Source organism: Arachis ipaensis, chromosome B3 (genome assembly GCF_059453495.1).
Source record: "Arachis ipaensis isolate K30076 ecotype BB chromosome B3, ASM5945349v1, whole genome shotgun sequence".
Taxonomy (NCBI): Eukaryota; Viridiplantae; Streptophyta; class Magnoliopsida; order Fabales; family Fabaceae; genus Arachis; species Arachis ipaensis.
This window is the reverse complement of record NC_142438.1, coordinates 45,952,888-45,959,525: the sequence shown is the minus strand read 5'-3', so window position 1 is coordinate 45,959,525 and position 6,638 is coordinate 45,952,888. Positions and strand designations below refer to the sequence as shown.

Sequence of the window (6,638 nt, the reverse complement as noted above, 5' to 3'; positions counted from 1 at the left end):
GGATTTCGAAGCTCCTAATAAAAAAAATACTCTTTTGGTTTTTGATATTTAACTTCGTGGAATTGATTATCTCTTCTGAACATACTTATGTAACACGTTAATCACTAATAATCAATCTCATAAAAATAAGAATTAGGAGACGAAAAATGTATTTTTTTATTGAGAATTTCGTTGTCTTTCAAAGTAATTGTCAGGGCCGAATTTTTTCGAATTTTTTCTCTAATAATAATGGTAAAAATAAATCGTTTTTGTTTTGGACTTGTGTTTCCATTTTGTTTTCATCAATTTCAGTTGCTTACTTGCTTCACTTGCTCTGAAAACTAGTACTAGTATTAATGTAAGTGTCTTTGTCTATCACACATGAGCTTTGGAAATTTAGAACTCATGGTTTGACAAAATTTAAGAGCCCACCAAATTCTACTAGACAAAAGTAACTTTCAAGATGTTCTTCCATTCTTTCCATCTCTATCTTTTTGGATATAAAATGACTCCGTTACATGTTTAATCGATCAGAGTGATTGGATCAATACAAGATGCTTGTGCATTTGGAACCCAACAAACTTGGAATTTCCTTCCTTCATGTCAATTAGTAATTTAATTATCCTAACTTTACTAACTTAAAAAAAAATATTTTTTACTAGTTTTACCATTTAAGAGTGTGTTTGATTTGTATTTTTAATATTTTTTATTTTTAGAATTTTATGAAAAAAAATAAAAAAAATTATTTTTTGTTTTCACCTATTATTTCTTTTCCCAAGTTCTGAAAATAAAAACAAAAATAAAAATAAAAATACAAATCAAACGTATCCTAATATTTCATGTTTTGGATATTTTAACTTGTCTATCTAATCTTATTAGTTTCTTTCTTATCATTTTAAGAAATATCTTTATGTAAGAGTCATTCCCCTTTATTATGATAAACTAAAGTAATGACTATATATTACATTCTAAGACCTGAGTTGTATGATATTATTCTATATTTTAATAGAAGAGGTCTTGTTGGATATATACATAGATATAGTGTGGTAAAAATATTTAGAACCATATACCTAAGTGGTAGTAGCTAGCCCTATATATATATAGTCATAAGTTGCATTGTCCTGGTCTAATGGTAGAAGCAAGTTATATATAATTGAAGGTTTGACAATTAATTGTTTGTGGTTTTAATGAGGCATATGAATGTTCCTTGAACGCAAAGGAAGCTTCATTGGAAGAAGAATGCTCGACAATTCTGCCTCCTCTCCGCATATACTGCACCTTCCATATTAACTCTCTCTCTCTCTCTCTCAAATTAAATTATGTTATATAATTTATAAGCTAATAAAGTCTCATGGAAGCAAGCACTCTCCCATGTCAAACTTTTCTTATGCATACTACTTAGCACCTTCAAGCTGTCAAAGCTTCAAAACTCTCCATTCTTTTTCTTTTTCTTCTTCTTCTTTTTATTATTATTACACTAAAACTAAAACCCCATTATTATTCCATCATCAAAATCGTTTCTTTTTCTCTCCACTTTCCATGCAATCTTTCCAACCCTTTTGTACCTTTTCTCTCTATCTTTCATCATCATGGGCATGATCATCAGATTCCAACATGTACTTACCTTCATTCTTTGGATTTCTTTGCTCTTGATGATTGTTTTCTTTCTTGGGTGGTTTGGTTTCAACTCCAATAATAATGGTGACACCTTCTTCATCACCAACTCTGCCCATAGTAGGAAAATGTTAGCAACAACCACTAGATTCAACTTCTCTCCATTTCTCCACCACCAACGGCATCACCGGCACCGCCATCACCACCACCACCACCGGAGCCATATGACCGAGGCCGAGATTGATCCACGGTATGGTGTTGATAAACGCCTTGTTCCAACTGGTCCAAACCCATTGCACCATTGAAAGAGGTTCATATAATTTTTGTATTATTATTATTTTTTCTTTTTTTTTTTTATTATTCATCATGATATAATGTAATTTTATGTATTGATCCAAAAAAAGAAAATTGTCTAGTAAAGAATTGTTATATACGTTTATCCTTTCTCCACAAAATGACAAAATTAAAATATTTATTCTTACATAAATGTATGGTTCATCACATTTTGTTTGTGGTTTTAATTTAGAATCTATTCCAATATGAAGATGCCAATAATTAATAAATTAAAAGAGCTTCTAGTTATGCGAATAAAATTATAACATGGCCTACAAAGTTTGATCAAACATTATTATGCATCCATTATTAGGGATGAGATGTTATAGCTTATAATATAGATGAATAATAACAATGATGGCTATATATATGAAAATTGATTATTAATAATATTGTAATATTTTATTTGTTCTTCGTCAGTAGCGGTTGCAACGGCACGGCACATCAATGAAGAAGAAATAATTAACAAGAAATGTGTGAAGTAGACATGCATTTTAATATTGAAGATTAGTTGTTACAGTATAAAGGGGCTTTGAAAACTATGTGTGATTTGTGAAAAGGGTTGACTTTTAAAACTTATATAATGAAAGAAGCATTAACAATTTTACATATATGTGGTGCTCCTAGGTCTTTGCTGTAATTATATCATATTATTCTTTAGGCTTTCAATTTGAACACCTTACCATATAATTCAAACCTTATTTTGCAACAGGTCATATTCTTTCACTTTCTAGTGTATTTTTTGTTACTTCCAAATTCCCATTTTCAACAAGAGTGGGTGTTGGTTTGATGAAGTCCTTTAACTACTTCACTTCCTTTCTCAAAGATTCAATGTTATTGAGGCATCCTATGAACACAAACTAAATTTGAAGATAACTTCTTCACTTTTACTTTTTTACTCCTTTTATATACCATTCTTTCTTTCTTTCTTTCTTTTTTTTCTCTTTTCTTTTTGTGCGCGTCTATCTTTGTCATGGATATTTAGATTCTATTATTAGAAAATCAATTAATTTGGTTTTGAAAACTTTAGTTTCCCCCCCCCCCCCAACTATTTACCTTTCTTAAGTGTGAAGATGTATGTTGTTCATACTTCAATTGTGGGTGGAACTATTTTTCAGCTATTAAGTTGACTTTGAGATTGCTAATGGAAAGTGGACACTCCACTAGCTCATGGACCATGTTTCTCTTGCACTCTTTATTTATTTATTTATTTATATCTTTTCTTCAGTTAAAAAAATAAGTAAATACTATATAATATCCCGTTAAATTTTTTATGCTGTGTTAATAACTACTTTTGAATTATGTGATTCATAATGTATTATTGTGTTAAGTAATACAATTCATTTAATTTATTTAAACATGAGAGATATTTAAATATTAAATTACTTTTTTAAAAAAAGAAAAAACTCGCCCAAACAAATACTATACCCTAAACAGAGAATGAAGCACTTTTTTAATTCAAAAAAAAAAAAAAATTCAGACACTTTTTATAAGACCAAACTCTTATTTAACCCAATTTTATTTTAGTTTTCCTTTTCCCTTTTGGGTCTTGACACTTGAATGCATTTTTTTTTGATCAGGGACACTTGAGTGCTTGATCCAATTCCAATACGAGGTGGTTTAGTTAATCTTTAAGTTGGGTTTGCTTTTGGTTCACAAATCCAACATGGGCTTAAATTTTGTTAAAAGAGGAAAGGAGGGTGTTCTGAAAATGACCCATATTGCGCCGGGGAACAAAAAGCCAAACTTGGCCCAATCCACATGATACCTTCAGTGCCGATGATGGGTTAACAAATACACATTTCTATCATCTGATCCATAACAAAATAATGAAACCTGTACCAGAAAACTTTATTCTAAACATTTACTAATTAAAAATATTACAATAACCACGACCCAAAAAAAATTCCAATAAGATTTGTCACCCTGCATTTTTTTTTCTTTTGTCATTCTACGTTACTTTTTTGTTTTGTTTTTGGTAATACATTCTACGTTACTTCTTATCTTCCTTCTCTTACTAGCTTCTGTCTTCCATGTTTACAGCCCAAAATCATTATCTATATTTAGCTTAATCAAGGGATTTAGCTCAAATTATTTTAGATGATAGCAGAGGGTCCACCTTATCCTGTTTTGTTGTGATGATACCTTGTCTTGTCTCTATTTCTTTTGGGCTAGTTCTGGACCGGACAACCCGACCCAAACATAGAACACTACCGAAACTCTCAATGCTCCAAGTTAACCCTACTTTACATTCAAATTAATTCCTTCACCAAAAGTCATAGTTATCAACTAAATTGGTAATTAATTTGGTCATACCACTGAATTATTGGGTCACTATTTCAATCGGTGAGTCACTAATCCACTTTATCATAATTAAAAAAAATATAAAATTATAAAAATAAAATTAAAATTAAAAGTTAAAATACATGTCTTCACAAATATATTAATTATAATTAAGTATCAGTTCTTTAAATATAACTTATGATACAAAAAAATAATAAATTAGTCACTAGTACAAAATACTTTCTCAATTTAAATGAACAAAAAGAAGCGAAAGATAACACAATTGATAAATCAAATTCAAGTAATACTTAAATCGACTAATCCCACCTCTCTTAGTAAGTTTGTCACAATATATACACATCATAATGATTTTTTCTGATTTTTCAACCATTAGTTTATAATGCTCTCAAGCAGGATCAATATTCCCTCTATTGTTATAAATTCTTTTAGTTGTAGTTTCAGGAGTTGATAATGCTTGTTCTTGAGATGGTGGTATTTCTGATGGTGTTTGTGAATTGTGATGAAGATATTTTTAAAATTCTAATAAAAGAAAAAAAAAGATTTACAACAATAAAATATTTAGCTAAATGATTATTTACAGCAATAAATTCAAAATTCAGTGATGATAATCAGCATCAAATTCAACTCGGTAATGTTTTCCGGCAACAAAAAAATTTGATTAGTAACAAATTCAACTGACTTACAATAACAAATTCAACTTAAGCAACACATTTAGTTCATTGATAATTTTCAATGATAATTCAACTATGATAATTTTCAACACCAAGAATTTTACCTCCAAATATGGTTTGCAACAAAGAAAAAATTAGGTAAATCATTATTTCAGCAACAAATTCAAGGTGCACTGATGATTTACAGCAATGAAATTGAAAAACAAAATAATAGGGCCGAAGGAAGTTGAAGCTCACCTGTCCAAGGACCAACTGGCAGACGAAGCAAGAAGACTACAATGACTAGTCGACCACCACTCGAGCGCAGGAAAGCGGCGATTGAGCTTGAGACGGTGACAGAGCGCGACGACCTTTTGCTGGTGACAGAGCGTGACGACCATGAGGCGATGATAGAGCTTGAGATAGCCAGACCGAGAGAGAAGCGAGATACTGGAGATGAGAGAGGTAGCCGTGAGAGAGGGGAGAAAGCTTGAGGGAGAGAGTGCAAGAAAGAGACTAAGAGATAAGAGAGAGGTGGGTGATTAGCAATTCAGCATTAGGACGCTAGGGGGTGTGAAACTGAAACGAAAACGACGTTGTTTTCATATAAAAAATTAAACATGGCCTAGTCCAGGTAATATAAATCAGTCGGGTCACCAGTTTTAATGAAACGAGGAAGTATAGGGAGCCAATACATGTGCCGTACAATGCATACAATGGAGGTTAATTTTAAATTAAAATTAAATTAATATCAGATGTTTATTATCCCTAATACTCGGATGGTTATTCTAGATAGTATGGGTATATTGTGTTTGATAAATTAGTAGTATTTTACCATGGATGTTCGAATCTGTACGATAGCGGATGGTTACTTCTTGTATTGGGTCAAAGATTCAGCCCATTGTACACATTGTATACTTACTCCATTGGCTCTTTAGCGGGATTCTATATGAAACATGTCCAGGTCAGCCCGGTTTTTACCAGGTCTAATGCTTAAGCGGTCCAACCATTGGTTTGGCTGGCCAGGTGACCATGTGATCGGAATTTCGGTCGAACCGGTCGAATCAACCCGGATTTGATAACTATGCCAAAATCTTAACTATCTCACGAAGAGATACACGGATTTTTTATTTTTATAAATTAAATAAATGTAATAATTACCAAAATAAATAATTTAAAAAATATTTACCGAAATAAATATCCCTCTCTTATCTCGTTTACAGTGTTGAACAACAAATGCGGCGCTCTGTGGGAAGTGGGAACTGGGAAGAGGAGTTAGGGTTAACTTTTCTATATATATGTAAAAAGTGAAATGACTTAAAAACTAAAATAAAAACTAAATTCTTAAGGATATTTAAGTAATTTAATATATTCGGGGATTATGGGGAATACGAGGACGGGGACGGGGATCCCCGCTCGGGTCCCCGCATCTGCTTCGGGAGAATTTTGTCCCCCATCCCCGTCCCCGCAGGAAAAATTCCCCGCCATCGAGGCCCCATTCGGGGCGGTCCCCGCGGGGATCTCCGCTTCCTGGGGATTTTTGACATCCCTAGGGAGGAGGCCCACTCTGTAGTGCCTGAACAACTGTAAGAGGCCTCGCCGGACTGCACTGCACTGGTTGTGATGAAGCCGCAAGGATGTGGCCAACACGGGGAATTGCAAACGTGTGCCTTATTATTGGTTATTGTGAATATTGTGAATAATTTTGCTTTTTCGTTTCTTTGTTAGTGTTTCTAGTTTTAGGAGTTTATTTTCACT

The 6,638-nt window shown here is 32.6% G+C and overlaps 1 pseudogene across 1 annotated transcript; it reads left to right on the top strand.

Moving 5' to 3' along the window:
- Nucleotides 1-1,019: 1,019 nt before the first annotated feature.
- LOC148570493 (CLAVATA3/ESR (CLE)-related protein 13 pseudogene) lies at nucleotides 1,020-3,745 on the top strand (annotated as a pseudogene). Its single transcript, XR_015907594.1, has 2 exons — nucleotides 1,020-1,903; nucleotides 3,507-3,745. The product of XR_015907594.1 is annotated as a CLAVATA3/ESR (CLE)-related protein 13 pseudogene (transcript).
- Nucleotides 3,746-6,638: the final 2,893 nt, after the last annotated feature.